This window comes from Phyllostomus discolor, chromosome 8, assembly GCF_004126475.2.
Source record: "Phyllostomus discolor isolate MPI-MPIP mPhyDis1 chromosome 8, mPhyDis1.pri.v3, whole genome shotgun sequence".
NCBI classification, from domain to species: domain Eukaryota; kingdom Metazoa; phylum Chordata; class Mammalia; order Chiroptera; family Phyllostomidae; genus Phyllostomus; species Phyllostomus discolor.
In genome coordinates, this window is record NC_040910.2 from 82,292,929 (window position 1) to 82,310,157 (window position 17,229).

The following is a 17,229-nucleotide window of genomic DNA, read 5'->3' on the forward strand; positions in this document are numbered from 1 at the left end:
AAGTTAAGTGTCCTGTAAATATTTGTTGGAAGGAAGCATGAATACATGCATGACTAAGTGAATGAGTGAATGAGTGAATGCCTGAATCTAGCTAGTGTTCTTGGACTGAGCTTGCTGAATCACCTGACCTCAGTAGCTCCTCATTCCTCCTCTCTCCCTGATGTCACGCTGTCTGCCAGCCTCACTGACCAGTCAGAGTCAGCCTCCGGCAGAGGTATTCCATCTGGCTCCCCATAAACTATTCCCAAACAGGCAGCAGCTCCCAAAGGGATCTGTCTCAGCTTTGTGCACAGAATTCAGAAACACCTAACCTTAACCCTCACATGAAACAGGGAAAGGAAGAGGCAGAACATGGGACTGTATGCAACAGATGCTCCCATCCATCGTGGAGGTCATTCATAATCTTGAGTTCCAGCTTAAAAGGCTATAGTAGAGGAAGTTACTGAGCTGCTACCTTCCCTGCATCCCCCATATTTCTCCATCTCAAAGACACCGGTGGAGCAAACATCCATCAGGAGAACGTTAGAGTATATAATGAGGCAACCAACCGCACTCAGATCGCAAATAAGAAAATGGGAGGCTTCTATTAGACTTTAAGCTGCTCAAGTTCACTGAGCCTCTGCTAATGAAAATATGAGCGGCATCTGAGGCTGAGCCTGCTCCCTCACGTGGTCTGGTAAATATCTTAATATCTCCAGATTGCTTTCTGCCTTCTAAAGTATATGCATCACTTCTGACATTTATGAGTTATCTATGTTGCTTGCAAGATCGAGCCACCATGAAAACTCTCCATCTGCAATCATTTCCACATTCCCGCCCCAACTTGGGCTCAGCTAGAATCTCTCAGACTGTTAAAGCTCATCCCATATGGGTGAGATCTGAGCCAGGTGCAGACCTTTTAGGGCACAATCCCCCTTTATCTCTATTTGCACTGCACATGTTCAGAGATTTCATCTCATTTCAACAAGTCCTGGCCGAGTGAGAACCTTCTAAGCACCAGGAATGTGAGGGTAGACGGCGGGGTAGGGGACCTGGCCCTGCCCTCCAAGGAGAGGCCTCTCCATTTATAGATCACTTACTATGTGTACGCTATACGTACCCTCACGGTAACTCCTCCAAAAAAATGGGGTGTGGGTTGGTAGCCCTGTGTCACATCTTAGAATCTCATGGGCTCTGGGTTAAGAGGATTTGACTAAGGCACTGTCTTTCCAGAGCTAGATGACTGGGAAGGAGGCTTAGCTGTATACTACAAGTCAGGATGAAAGAAATGCCAAATAAAGGTATAAGGACTAGTTTGTGAGGAAGCAGAGAAAGGGGGGATTAATTCATTTGAAAGACTTAATGTGTTCAAGCTTGAGGAACAAATACAATTTTGATTGATGGATGATGGGACATTTCCAGGTCTGCAGGGTAGAGTGTGCAAAAGCACAGGAGTGCGTGCCCCTTCAGTGGAGCGAGGGGTGTGCAAAGAGTGATGTTATCAGAGGGCTGGCTGCGGGTGCAGGTGGTGCAGGTGGTGCAGGTGGTACAGCCAGGTGTTGGATCCAGCCTGCATCAGCTCATCAGCCAAATGCTCATCTTGCCCAACTCAGTGTTCAGCAATGTCAAGTTGGTAGCTTGAAATGAGCCATGATGGGAACATCTACAGCATGGAAATGGGCAATCAGGACCCCCCACAAATCCACTTGTTAAACATTCACTAGCACATACTGAGGAGTGGAGGACATTACCTCTGAGGTCTCATAAAACAGCAGGCTGGTAATGCTGCTGGTGAAGGTGCAGGCTCCAGAAAGGTGGTACTAGTGGCTGGAAATTCAGGTCTGTAGTTTAGAAAACCAGAGGGGACTGCTGTTTCTTTCTTATTTCCTGCAAAGTGGGAATGCCCCATCTAAAGAGAAGTAAACATCTCTTTAAATGCAGAAAAAAAATCAAAATGAAGACCTGACCTGCTGGAGTTTCTCAGCAGGGAAGCAGGCAGAGCACACAGCCCCTTCCATCTATTACAGATATTACATTATTCCAAACTCATTTATTCAGAATTCTCTTAACATAGATCAGCGCTTTGCCTCTTCCATTACTAGCTAATCCAAATGGACCTGGTGCAAACTTAATTTTGAGGATAATGGAGGTCCAATCTATTTGTGCAATCGGCTGGCTCTTGCATCCTTATAACATTTGCTGACTCCTTAGAATCAGCCAGGCTGCACCAGACCAGCAGACCCTCCTGTGAGTGAAGAAGCAGAGTGCCAGGATCACCCTGGGCTGCCTATATTAAATACCTACAGTACACCAGTGACAATGGTGGGTGTTTGATGAGAATTGTACCTGATCCTCACCACAGGTCCAAAAGGGAGATAGCATGACTTTCCCTTTGCAAAAAAGGAAATAGGAGTCCCAGGAAGACAGAATGACTTGTGCAAAGTCTTGTGGTTAGCAAACACCAGAGCTAGCATCTGAGCTCACATTTGTCTCTAAGGCTCTTGCTCTTTTAACTATCCTGGTTACTAACTGAGGTCAGCTGAATAATAGCCCCCATTGATATCTACATCCTAATCCCTGCAACCTGTGGCTATTATTTTATCTGGCAAAAGGAATGTGGCAGGTGTGATTAAATTAAGGCTCTTGAGATGGGGAGATTACCATGGATTAGGTAGGTAGGCTCGCAGTCATCACCAGTGTCCTTAGAAAAGGAAAGCAGAGGAAGATCTGACTACAGGAGAAATGATGGCAAGGTGAGGATGAAAGCAGCGGTTGGAGTGATGTGGCTGCAAGCCAAGGAATGCCGCCAGAAGCTGGAAGAGGCCTAGAATGAAGCTCCCCTGGAGCTTCCGGAAGGAACCAGCCTTGCTGACACCTTGATTTTAGCTCTGTAAGGCTCATTTTGATCTTCTGGCCTCCAGAACTGTGAGACAGCACATTCTGCTGTTTTAAGCCGCTGCCTGTGGTCCTTTGTTACAGCTATAGTAGGAAACTCATACACTTCACAAAGTGGGAGGAAGAGACTGGAGTCAAGATGTCAAGGCAGAAAAGGAGCGGGATGGGGCTGGATCTCCAGGTGTCCTTCCCTTCCGGTCATCTCACCCCCTTTTAGCCACACTGACCTCAACCTGACCCAGTGCAATCTGTAATTAAGATAAGCATTTCTTGACCCCCTCAGGACAGGGAAGGGGGCATCGGAGTGATAAAGGACAGGCCCCTGGGCTCCGACACTTGGGTTCTGACTCGACTCCGCCGGCCACTTGTCATGTTACCTTGGCCAGAGCCCTTTGTTTCTCTCAACTTCTGAAGATGTCATGATTTCTCAGATCCACCTTTAAAAATTTTATATCTGTGTGCTGAGCAAACTAATTACATCAGCTCAAGTTGGGTAAAATATTGAGCCCACCAAAGGAGCATCCAAAACATACTCGGTGCAAATAATTCTCATTCATCTTTTATGCAGTTTCCTGGGGCTCCCTGGGGAGGCCTCTCAAAGTTGTAGGCTAAGGAACCATCCCTCAGGGAGAAATCCAGTGCATATTAACTTTGGAGTATTTCTCTGGCTGCCACAGCCAGAGACAGGGGCTGGTGTACCTTTGCCCTGTGAACTGAAGGTAAAAATAAAAGCCTGACTGGAAAGACTACAAGCAACTTCTGGAAGTTTGCAAATGTGAAGGCTCTGAATGAGGTTGCTGGGATGAGAGGAGGTGGTGGTTTGAGGGATGAGAAGGCAATGATATAGTTTAGGAGTTGGCATACTCAATGACCATTGGTGGTGGAGTTCCAATGGGTTATTCTTTTAGCCACTGGAGGCTGAGCCTGGCAACAGCAATGAGATTAGGCCTGGGAGTAAGCTCAGAGAGTTCTGGTGTGGCTTAACTGAAAATCATGAACTAGGATTCCAAAGGTCTAGGCTGTATTTTAAGTCCTGTTACCTTCCTTATTTGGGACTTTGAGCATCTTAAGTTTTCAGTTCCAGTCTCCTGATCTATCAACTGAGTGATAAGATCTCTTTGGAGTTGGAGAGCCCCACTCCCCACACCCATCACCCCTGGCAGGTCAGGTGTTCTAGCTGCCAATCTGTTTGAGCCTCAGTTTACTCAACTGGAAAATGGGGTTCCTCATCAGAGGGTGACAAAAGGTTTGGTGAGATAGGATACCTTAGTGGTATGGGCCCTGGAATACTGGCCCTGCAGCCTTTCTCACAGGCTGAGGGAATAACAGGACATCACAAGACACAGATGGGAGCGTGCCCTGTTATTTTTTCTGAAGGTGGCTGGATCTATGCAGCAGGGAGACAGCTGGCTGGAGAGTGTGCTCCCCTGTCCCTGACCAGCAGCCACTCTGCCATGTTCAGAGTTCCCATGCATCTCTCTTCACCCCCAAGTAAGACATCACATGCACAGGGAGTGGGGCCTAAATGACTCAGAGACCCAACACCTGCTTTCCAACCTCTGCAGCATCCCCAACTCCTGACTGAGGCCTCGGCCAGCAGCTCCCAGGCCCTCTGCAACAGATTAGGATGCTAATATGATTCAGGTCAGGTTGCTGAGTCTACAACCTCCCACCTGCACCCCTGGTTGACTCTTCTGGATGACGTGGCCCTTGCTCAGGCAAAAATATGACACTAAGCTGCTGGCTGAGCGCTGCCTTCCTAGAGATTGCATCCTGCTGGGTCGACCTCTAAGGCACGGGTGCAATCTGTCTGCCTGCTGTTCTCTGGGCCTGCTGCTCTCTGGTGTGGGTCAGGGTTTCTAGGCACACACCCAACACCTCCCATCTCAAAGCCTAAAGCAGGACTCCTGGAGCTTTTCTGTGCATATAAACTAGTTGGGGACCTTGTTAAAATGCAGAATCTGATGCAACAGCTCTGGGGCATAGCCCAAGAATCTTCATTTCTAACATGTTCCCAGGGGATGCTGGTGCTGCTGAGCTCCAACTAGCAGGGGCTTGAAGATCACCTTGAGGCAACAACAAAAAGGTCAAAAAGAAGGGAGAGGAGAACTAAAATTGCATGTCTGCTGCATGCCAGGGGCTGGCCAGGGGGTGAAGGTTGCTCCCTCTTTCATCCTCACATTAAATTTGCAAAGTGGGATTAGAGCCCTAATTTCACAGACCAGGAAAAAGAAGCCAGGGGAGCTATAGACATGCACCCAGAGCCACACAGCTGGGCCAAGGATCCAGAATCAAGTTTGTGGGTCTGCTCGTGCTGTCTACTAAGGCATTTCCCGCCATGTGAGGATGAAGCTTTGCTGCAATTCACAAGTGAGGAGCTATGTCTGGAGAGTACACATATGGGACATCCTGGGTCTCATCCCTCATCCAAATGATGCAAAGCCAAATGGTGTGAAATTTCTCACCAGTCAAAATATAACAGATGTTTTAAAATAAGAATTGCATATAGGGCAAGGTGTGGTAAAGTGGGGATTCTCATACACTTCTGGGGACACTATGTATTGGGGCAACCGATTGGACAGCAGATGGCAACATTTATCGAGTGCCTTAGAAATGGTCTAGCCAAAAACAACAACAACAAAAAAAAAAAGAAAGAAAAGAAAAAAGAAAAAAGAAAGAAATGATCCTATGCTTTGGCTCAGTAATTAATTCTGCTTCTGGGAGTCTGCTCTAACAAAGTCCCGATATGTGCGTGTCCCAGCATTAATCAGGCTGAAAAAAGAGTAGAAACAATGTAAACATCTAACAGTAGAGGAAAGAGAGGGAACACCCTCGCATTGGAGTTTTATGTAGTCATTGAATGCTGTGTCTGTAACACCATGAACGTGCTGGTGTCCTAAGAGGAAGAAGTGGCTTGCAAAATGACACATAGAAAATAATCTAAAATTGATATTTAAAAAAAGCCCTTAATCTACAAAGAAAAAAAAGACTTAAAGGAATGAAGCCAGCACATTAGTAGTTAGGGTTGGGTTGTGAAACTATGGGTGATTATGTATTTTCTGAAATGTGCATGTGGCTTTTATAGTGGTTTTGTAAATGTCCTTTCAAATGAATATAGATCTATTGCACTTAACGACTTAAAAGTCAAAGGCACACTAAAGTTTTATAAATTATTCCTTATTTCCTAATTGACTCACATGATGATTTCAGAGAGCAGCAAATTTTACTTCTGATTGACCATTGATTGGTGCAGCTACGGTTTGTCTGTCCCCAGATCCTACGAGCAAATATGTCACAATGTCTAAGCAAGCACTCAAAATCAATGGGAGAGCCATACATTAAATAGACCTTATGAGCGATCACTCATTCCTTAAACAGACTGGGCTCTATGGATGCCAAGGGGAAAGACGCTTTGCAAGTGGCACAGAGTCTGGAAGAAGAGAGAAGCAGATCAATTATTATGGTCCAGTGAGAGAAGACTTTCAGGGCTGATTTACACAGGACACGGTGGAGAGGATGTCCTCATGATGAGGAGGTGCTAGGCAAGGAAGAGACAGGAGGACGCTCCAAGCAGTGTTTGCAAAGACTGAAAGGGGAGACATCAAGAACAGGTTGGGTTTTAGGAGCCACCCAAAGTGTGGCCTGGCCTAATGGTGGTGTACTTGGGAAAGAAAGGAGTGAGTTGGGAATGGCTTGGATTGTCAAAGGCTAGAGAGGCCATGCTGTGGGGCTGGACTTTATTAAGAAGGTTATGGAACCCCCAGGAGAGTTTTAAAGAGGGGAGGATCGTGGCCAGACTGGACACTGACAAAGAGTACTGTGGTCAGACTCAGAGTGCAGGTACGGGTGGTGCGAAGCAGCAGTCTGGGATGCGTCAATAATTTATGTGAGAAACAGTGAGTGGGTGGCAGAGGCGATAGAGAGGGCTGGACAGCTGGGAGGGAAATTTAGGAGGTGAATCAGGAGCTATAGGCCTTGCAAATTAATTGGTTGGGAGGGTTAGGGGGAGAGCGGAAGTCCCAGGATTCTGACTTGGATGACTGGGTTGACTGTCAGAACATTCGTAATTGCTAGCTTATGCATTTCTGCAGGCTCAAATTTCAGGGTAAATTAAAAGGCAATTTGATTGAACAAAATATGATTTAGTCACAACCTTTTAGGAATATATACAGCTCTTGAAAATGTAGGTACGTGCAAGACCAAAGGCCCACATCTTATCCACAAGCCACTGTGAAGATGCAGGGGCCAGCTCCCTTCCAGTGCCTCTGGAAGGCCCTCAGCTGGCACCCAGAGGCTTTACGTGGTGGGGGTGGGGAGGTGCAGGAGGAAGCAAAGTCAGGATGGTGGCTCTGCCAGTTGAGAGTTCCCGCTCTCAGACAGAAAAAGGAGCTGCTATGTGGAGGCATTTCCTTTTCACTGATGGCTACCCAAAATTGAGGCAGGCTATGGAGAGTGGAAAGAGAGAGTTACAGAAGTACAGTGGTTTCTGAGAGGCTTTCAGGTGGATAAGCCTGGGCTTCTTTCTGCAGATCACCTTTCTCACCAAGCAGAAAGGAATCATCAATTGGTAATGTGTGAAATGCACACACACACAGGGGCATGGGTGCACACATTTCACAGATGAGGGTCAGTGTGCTCGAACAGCCTGTTCTGCAACATGATGCTTGTGTGGCCAAGTCAGGCCCAAGCCTGAGTCTTCAGCTTCTGGGAGCTTGTCCTTCCCCACAGGCCACGCTGAACCCCAGGGCACTTTGGAACCTACAGCTCAGTGCTGTGGAAAGGGCCCAGACTCTAACTCCAGACCATCTTGGACCCTTAGATTTCTCTTCTGTAAAACAGGGTGATAGCCTTGTCTTGGAGGCTTGCTGGGAGGAGTAAATGAGATAATGTAGGTAAGGCACTCGCCACATAGTAGGGACTCCATGCCTGTTGCAGAGCTGTGAGGGACGCACTCGGGCCCAATGGTGTGCAGAGTAGCAGCTTGCCTGCTGGATCTGGGCAGAGGGCATGGGGGACAGGTCTACAGATAATGTGCTGGCACAGGGGCCCGCTTGGGGTAATCCGGCGCTGTGGTAGTCCTGTATAACAAAGCAATTTCTGTAGCAATATTTCTGGGATGATAAAGACAAAGTCCAATTTGCTAGAAAGTATAACTCATGCTTTTATAGAAATGATTTTATTTAAAAAACTAAGCTGTGGTGTTGACTCTGGCGCAGAGCCCCAGCTGTGTTCTCAGTGCGCTTCACTACACCTTAAGTTTACGTATGCCCCACCCTGGGCGTCCAGGAGCCCGGCTGGGGCCTGGTGCAAAGGGCAGCTCCCTGAAGCTGCGGGCTGGGCTCAGGTCTGGGGTGAAGACAGCCGGGCTCACACCCTTGCTCCCCTACTGCCTGCTTGTGACCTTGGGAAAGTCACTGACGTCTGTGCCCAGAAAGCCTGTGCTTTACCTGTCTGTGCATTCTCAGTGTCCAGCCCAGCTCCCAGGACAGGGGAAGCCCAGAGCCCTTTGGGTGAACGAATGAAGGAATAAATGCCTGTGCTTCCCCTTCCCTAAAAAGTGGATTAAGATTCCTATTTTGAAGAATTGTAGTAGAGATACAAGATAGAATATGCCAAGCACTGCCTTTGGTGCATAGTATTAGACGCTTAGGATGTGGGAGCTGATGTTATCACTCTTATCATTATTAGTTGAGTGTTTGCCTCTGGGTGTAACTATTTCCTCTGTCTCACACACAGTAGGTGTTCTGTCAACAGCGATGGAGTTTCAAAACATTTGCTTCCAGAGTGGACTGTAAATCTGACCAGGTTGCTCAGGGCATCTCTCCTCCCTCCTGCCTGCATCCTAACCCTTCCCCACTCACCCCTTCAAGGGACGTAGTGATAAATGGGGGCTACCGTACTGATGACTCAGGACCTGCCGCAAATATTTTCCAGCCCTGCCCAAGGAGGGAAGAGCCAAACTGGGTCCAGGAAATTATTTTCAGTATTTTCTCTAGCTATTCTAATCTTTGCCATTTTGCAGTGGGTGGTTAGAGCTGGTGATTTTTCTTTCTTTTGTGCAAAGGAGAGCAGAATAAATGGCTTAGGGTGAGTCACTTCGAACTTGGAGCGCTTCAATTACTTAAAAACTCAAGGGCCTGATGAAGCTTAGAATGTCACCTTCTTCAGAACAGCCATAAGCACATGGGAAATGCTCCATATTCTAAGTAGCTGATGCCTTCCGGCACAGGAAATCTGCTACTAGCTAGCTACTAGAGCCCAGAGAGAGGAGGCAGAAAGGCAGATTAGCCTTTGCAAGGCACCCCCGAGATGCCAAGTGCTTTGCACACATTATTTCATATCTTACTCCATTTAATCTGCACAACGACCTTATGAGGTAATACACTTACTGCCTATGAGGTAATAAATACCAGCCCTATATATGCATATATTCCTACATGGGTGTCAGGTCCCCTCTCTGTGTGTCATATCCATTATCTTCAAGAGTCCTTGCAACAATCTGCAGACTTAGTTATGCGGTCTTTGTTTCACAGATGAGAAAACTGAAGCTCAGATCAGGGAATGGAGGAAATAAAAATTGAACCCGAGTCTCTGTGTTTATAAAGCCCACACTTGTAAAGTTCTGTGTTTCCCAAACTCTGTCCCAAGGAACTTTGGGGCTTCTTGAGATGCTAATAGGTAATTATCAGAGCGAACAAGGGGTTCTGAGGTCCAAGCAGTTTGGGAATTCTTGCTTCCACACCCCATCCCGCATTAGAGTCAGCACATGTGTTACTTATTAGAGGCCCTGAGAGACCTTGTGTTAAGAAACGTGTAGATTCTGTTTTTGCCTAGACATTTCTCTACCTTGCTTGATCACACAGCCATTCCTTCACTTGTTCATCTGTTCATTCATTCCCAGAATGCTCATCGTGGACCCCTAGCTCTGTGGAGCAGTGCTATGGGCACGCTCTACTATTCCCTGCGTGAGGACTCCTGAACAGTGCAGTTTTACCCCAGTGTACCCCAGTTCTTGGGGGAAAAGGCTGGATCAAGAAAAATCAGAATTTAAAAAAATTACTGTCATGAAAAGGGGCCAATGTTTTCTTGAATGCCCAGCAATTAATAGCCTGAGGGCTCACCTGGCACTTTTAGTTGACGAGGTACTAAGAGGTCCCCTCATCTAATCCTCTAGTAGAGACCAGAGCCTTCACTCCACCCTGGCCTCCCAAGTGATCTTTCCGCAATTGTTTACATAACTTCAGGGACAGGGAGCTTGCTACCTCGAAAAGCAACCTGTTCTACAGAGAAAGGAACTGTTAGAATGTCCTTCCTTCTATTGATGTGAATGATACTTTCCAGCCATTCTCACATGTCTTATCTCTGTGAGCTCTGAAAAGTGTGAAGGCCATTGCCACTTCCCCTAGGCTAAACATCTACTTCCCCACTGATGTGCTTCCCAGCCCCCTTGGGAGTAGATAAACTGAGAAAGAACATGGGACTTGGGGCTTGAGGGTCCAAATCCTGAATCTACTAACTAGTAGCTGTGTGACCTGGGAAATTTATTTCATTTCACCAAGTCTCAGTTTCTTTACCTATGAAAAAAAATCTATTTACCACACAGAATTTTTTTGATGATTAAGTGAAATACTGTATACAAAGCACCCAGGACAACTCCTGGCATTGGGTAGGTAATCAATGCATATAATTGTCCTCACCTCTATACTCCCTCCACCTCTCTGGTCCCTCGGCCATACCTGTGTGGTTGCTCAAGCTTGTTACATCACCCTCTTTGTGACACTTAAAGAATTCCTGGTGTAGTTACACTTCTGGAATAGACAAATGGGCTGTGAGAGCAGTTCTCTCATTCTAGAAACTAGCTCTGGTCCTGGTTCTGCTGTGAACCCACATGTGATCTTGGCCAAGTCACTTCCCCTTTCTGGGTTCCACTCTGGCATTCTGGGGTGTTCCGAATGTTCAACAACTGTTCTATGTTCAGTGAAAAGTCAGCAAATGATCTGAGTTTCAGAAAAAATGGCAAGAAACATTGTTTTACACCAAACAAAAGAGGTAAAATCTTCAAGGGCCAGAAACCAGTATGAGTGTTGTTTTTCTTTCCTGCTGAACGACTTGACCATTTGACTTTATCTTTGATTGATCTTGATCTTGACATAATGAGAAACCTAGCTGATGAGACGATGGGTAAAGATTTTAGGCTTCCAGGTTCTGCTCTGACTTGGCACTGAAAAAACCCCAAAGTTATTTAAGATGCTTATTTTAAGGAGGGCCAAATAAAATAAATTCATTTCTTTTTGATTTGATTTTGTAAATAGCTATAATGCACATTATAGAGTCTACTGTTTTTTGTTTTAACCAAGCATAGAATATATTAATTTATTTGAGATTTGAAATGCAGAAACTGTACAAGAAGATCATAAGACATTTTTTCCCTGAAAGTTCATCTTAAAGATAATTATTTATAATTCACTTTCCCATGAAAGTAAAATTATGAATGGTGGTCAGGTTCTCAGGCCTAGCCCCAAAGAGGATTATTTAACCCATTCGCATTTATGCTTCCCTTTTGAAATGATATATATCTTCTTTTTCTAAAAAAAAATTACTTATTTATTGTTAGAGAGAGGGGGAGGGAGGGAGAAAGAGAGGGAGAGAAACACCAACGTGTGGTTGCCTCTCAAGCACCCCCTACTGGTGACCTGGCCTGCAACACAGGCATGTGTCCTGAGTGGGAGTCAAAATTGTGACTCTTTGATTTGCAGGCTGGTGCTCAATCCACTGAGCCACACCAGCCAGGGTGATATATATCTTCTTAATGCCTTCTGCAGTCCACCCAACATTTGGGGGCTTGCTTATGAAATGAATGTGTTTGTGAGTCTATTCTGGGCTACTCCCTAGGGCACACAGATTCTCTGAAGCACCACAGAGAGAGAAAATGGTGACACAAGGGACATGCGCATGCTCTCTGTAGTTGAAGGGAAATGTGGTGAATGGGGGAATTCTTTTGCCTCTAGTCACAACTTCATGGCTTATCACCCACCCTGGCAAAAATTAAGCACAAGAACTGATGAATAGATAAATAAAATGTAATAGATTTACACAGCAGAATATTACATTTGGTAATTAAAAGAAATGAAGTGCCGACATATGCTCCAACATGGATAAACCCTGACAACATGATGCTAAGACGCCAGTCACACAGGACCACATATTTTATGATTCCATTTCCAGGACATGTCCAGAAGAAGCGAATGTGTGGAAACAGAGAACAGATGAGTGGTTGCTCAAGGCTGGAGAGAAGAGGGAGGGCAGTGACGGGTGCGGGTGTATCCTGTGGGGGGGCACACATGGTCTAACAGTGGGAGGTGGGGATGGCTGCGCATGCCTGTTGAGTGTACTAAAAACACAGATTCGCTCGCTTTCAAGGGATGAATTGTATGATATGCGAATTATATGTCAATAAAGTTATTTTTAAAAACAGAATTAAACCTTGGCTTGTGTGGTTTGGTGGACTGAGTGCCAGCCTGCCAACCAAAGGGTCGCCAAATCGATTCCCAGTCAGGGCACATGCCTGGGTTGCGGGCCAGGTCCTCAGTTGGGGGGGGCGGGGGGTGTGAGAGGCAATTACGCATTGATGTTTCTCTCCTCTTTCTCCCTCTCTTTAAAAATAAATGAATAAAATCTTTTTTAAAAATAGAATAAAGCAAAGCAATCAAGAGACTATTTCTTTCTCTCTTGTGCTCCAAACAGGGCTTTCCCCACTCCCGTGGCTGGGTGCTGGCATGCTGTTCACATAAATACAAGGGAATGTTTGTAACATGGAGATTTGTAATTTAGGAAATATTTCTACATGTCTCTTAAGAGAGAGCATATTTTCCAAAATATTATCCAATAAAACTACCAACTAGCCGCATTCCTTCATTCATTGATTCCTCTCCTACAAAAAACTTCTCGATCACCAGCTCTGCATGACGTAGCCAAGCTCCCGTCAGGAAGTCGTGTTAATGGAGGGAACCAGATCCTCACCAGGAACCAGGTTCACACTAGGGAGCATGATTTGTATCCGGGTCCTAGTTCACACCAGGAAACCAGGTTCTCATCAGGGAATGAGATTCTCCCCAGGGAGCCAGGTTCACAGGAGGCAGCTAAGTTCAAAAAATGCTTCGATGTGCAGAAAGCCCTAATTATCCCTATTTTATATTCCAACCTGCATCTCTCACAGGACTGAACCAAAATACATCCAACTTCCTCCCCTTTTCAAGTGTTTGCCATTCAAACAGTAGCAGATTCCTTTCAAGGAGAGGGGAGGGAAACAAACAAGTATCCAGTCCCAGCTGCGTACTCAGTTGGTTAGAGCATCTTCACACACACCAAGGTTTTGGGTTCGATCTCTGGTCAAGGCACATACAAGAATCAACCAATGAATGCATAAATAAGTGGAACAACACGGTGTTTCTCTTCTCTCTCAAATCAATAAATTTTTTAAAAATGGCAGGAAAAAAACATCCAAACATTTGAGGTATTCCGCTAAATCAATGAGTGCACTTTATAAAAAGATTTTCAGCATGGTGTCAGAGAGGGAACTTGCCTAGTGCATTTATTTAACGCTTTCCTGCCAGAATATTTGGTATTGGACAGGAGTGCTCTAAGACAAAGCAGCCTAGAACTAAAATGTGCAAGGCAACCATCCATCAGAGCTCTAGCAGAATCAGGAGACAGTGTTTCTGAAAATGCAATGTGAGTGAAGGGCAGCTCCAAATCCTACTGTGGTCCTTCTCTGTGCCGAACAGACGCTGTGCCTTTAAGACCTACATGGGGCTGGGGTCACAGATGACCTTCTGTCTTGGACAGTCAGAGTTTGCTGGGAGAAGATCAGTCAAGGGGCAGAGAAGATTCTGGTCATAGACACCTGATTTTTGCACATGACATTCTAAGGGACAAAGGTCTGGGAATTTCTGTAGGCACCTCCGCCTCTTTTATTTTCAAGGATTTTACTAATAGACTGGCTTTTGGAAAGGGCTCCTGTTGTGGAGGGGATGAGACTCATTCAGACACATTGTCTCAATATGGAAAGCAACTTCAAATGCAAGCCAAGAGCACAGGGTCAGGTGTTGTGCATTTACGCTTGGCAACGTCCGATCATAAAACCAATGGGGCTGTGTTGGAACTGGACATCCCCCTCCACTTCGTGTTAATTACTATGCTCTTGACTTCTGGCCCTGAATTATTCATGAGGACACATAGGAAATAGGATGATGATTGGTAATCTCAGCTGTGACACCTGAATGCAGATACGGCATCTGTTTCCACGAGACATAGACTGGGCTAAGGAGCTCACGTGTCTCCGGGCTTCAGGGGAGCAGGAGGTGGCAGGGAGGGGAGGGGGCCCACGGGAGTGAGAGAAAGGTACAGCGCGGCTGCTCTCAGAGAAGGTGGAAGCGAGCTGACAATGAATGGGGAGCAAGAGAACACAGCCAACCAGAAGAAAGTGCTGGAGAAAGGTCAAGTGAATAAATGATTGCACAAGTGGGTAAAATGCTGGAAGGTTCACACTTGAATGGAGGAGGGAGAACATCAGCTTGTGTTAGGCACCTCCTTTGAGTCATTGGACTGTCACTGCCATTGCATGAGGCGAGGCGCATGCGGACACACACCTGTTTCATTTACTCCCCAGCACCCTGTGTGATGGGTGTCAGTATTGCTGCTTTAAGTGCTGGGAGCTGGGGCTACACAAGGGACCTGCAGTCACTGGCCAGCAGTGGGGACTTCAGGTCATGTGGTTTGGTGTCCACTGGCCAGATGCTGATTTGGGGGATGAAGAGGCAAATCTATGAGCATCAGGTGCTGTCTGGAGAGAGCCATCAAAGCCTTTCCCCCCTGGCAGGAGCAGCTCTGCTGGGAACCTGCTGCACTGAGCCCCTTAGCTCCAGTCTGATGGGGAACAGATGGCCTTTTCTGGGCCTCTCCATCTACAGCAACCCCTGATGATTTTGGGAGACCCAGCCCAGGAGAGGCATCTCCTACACCTCTGACTTGCAGCCCAAGGGGAACTTGTGCACATGTACAAAGCAAAGCACGATGATGTTTGTTATAGCAAGCAACCACCAAAACAACTCAAGTGTGCACCAACAGGGAGATGATTAAATACGGTACTCTGTACAGAAAGGCATGGTCGCGGGTCAGGGATACTAATCCCAGCTCTGCCACTCACTGTCTGTGATTTGGGCCAAGTTACAACCTTTCTGTGCCTCAGTTTTCTCATCTATAAAGTGGGGGAAATAATAGTACTTATAGGGTCATTGCAAGGATTACAAGAATTAATACAGAGAAAGTGCTTAGAACAGTGCCCGGCAGAGTCAGGAGTTAATAAATTGTAGTAATTAACAGTACTCCATAAGTATAGAAATCATCAATAAGACTCCTTCTCCTGTCTGCCTCCTGCCCCCTAGCTGTCTGAGACTCAGGCCTTTCCCTCTGGTCAGGGGACCATCTAGCCAGTTCTGGTCCTGAGAGCCAGCTGACCCCATGGAGCCAAGGGGCTGGGTCTGGTCCAATCCTAAATACAGTATAGCTACATTTTATATACTATATAAGATACAATATATACAATATATTTTATATAACATACCATATATATTATCTATAGTATATACTATACTGCCAAAATAGTGTCGCTCCTCACAGCCAGCCGAGGGTTCGGTGGGAGCTGGACTGTGCAGCCAGCCTGCTCTAGCCCCTGGGCTAAGGTACCACTGGCCACAGTCTATGGTCGCAGCCAGGAGAGGTGAGAAGGTTTCAGGTTCGTGCTTCTTGGCACTGAAGGGAGCAAGGAGAGGCATTCCTATAGCCGTAGTCACTGGTGTGTTTACTCACGCCCTCCCGTAAGTCGTCACAGCAGACATTTTCCTTCCTCCTCCCTCTCTTTCATTCAGTTATCAAGAATTTATGTGCCCAGCAGCTTCATAAGGATTCTGAGCACACAGAGGCAAAGCAGACTCCTGCTTCTGGAGGAGCTTGTGGTCCAGTGGGGGAGAGAGCCAACAAAACAATTACAGCTCTAACTGTGCGCTCCAGTGACGCAAGGACTTCATCTGTGCGAGCCCAGCTTCTGGAAGAGTGTTGAGTACGTAGGAAGTTCATACTAATGTAATGTTTATGGGGTAGATACACACAACCACATAATCTGTACAAGCACAGATGTGGCACCTACCAACTCTGTCGTGGAGGCAAGGAAGTCTTGGATCGAAAGCGACATGCAAACAGGGTTTGGAGGAGGACCAGCGGTTTACTAGGTTGATGCAGCATGTAGTTTAAGACGTCTATGACAGAGTTGCAGTTGTAGACTTTGAAGCCTCAGGCAAATAGCACGGAGCATGTCCTCACATCGACGAAGATGGGTGAAAGCTGGGCAGAGAGGTTGTGAGCAGCTCTCTGCCCCCCAAGCCCTGCTGTCACTCTGGTCACCCCCTCACCGCCTCCACCATCCCTACCACCACGAGACCAGCTCTGCTGACTTGTCTATATGCCACCTGCAGCTCTACTTCTCCAGCTCCCTGAACGGTGCCTGCAGAGCCCAGAGTGCGCAGTCCCTGCTCACTGAGTAAATCAATGAATGAGGGAAGAAGAAGAAGGAATGGCCCTCTGCCTCCTGCAGCCCCTGACACACTCCCAGTCCGGGCAGGTCTGGGCCAGCGCTGCCCAGCAGAAGTATGAAGCATGCCTCAGGAGACATTTCGGATTTTCTGGTAGGCATGCGTTCAAAACAACAAAAGAAGCAGATAAAATGAATGAATTAATTAAACTACTTAATTTTATTTTATTTAACCCATTATATCCAAAATAGTACAACCTTACCATGTAGTCAATATAAGAATGGTTGACATACTCTTTTTTACAGGGTAGGCCTTTGATTACACTTAGCGTACATCTCAGTCTGGACCAGCCACAGTTCAAGGGCTCAGTAGCCATAGTTCAAGTGTTCGGTAGCCCCAAGTGGCCAGTGGCTGCCATGTTGATCAGCGAGGCCTGAGGCCTCTGCTCTGCTACCTACCGGGGACAATCAGTGAGGCAGACCTGGGCCCTGCACTGAAATGGTCATCCGGCTGGGGGACTCTGGGGCAATGCCTGACAAAGTGGGAACAGAATCTTTTAAAATCATGCAATTCGCACGTTCGCTCCCTCTCAGTGGTCACACCCTGGCGTGTCACCCCCTTGTCCCCTCCACGTGGAGACAGCATTCCCAGGCCCTTCTCTCCCTCCAGCATGTTTCCCACTCCAGCCCGCAGCGCTGGTTCCTCACTCTCAGTTCCGTGACTGCAGGGTAGAGGATTGTCCACAGCGCTTTGACATTGATCAAGCATC

General features: G+C 46.7%; 1 protein-coding gene across 2 annotated transcripts in view; it reads right to left on the reverse strand.

Moving 5' to 3' along the window:
- ASIC2 (acid sensing ion channel subunit 2) overlaps window positions 1-17,229 on the reverse strand; it is a 924,831-nt gene that overhangs the window by 158,782 nt on the left and 748,820 nt on the right. The window lies entirely within an intron of this gene.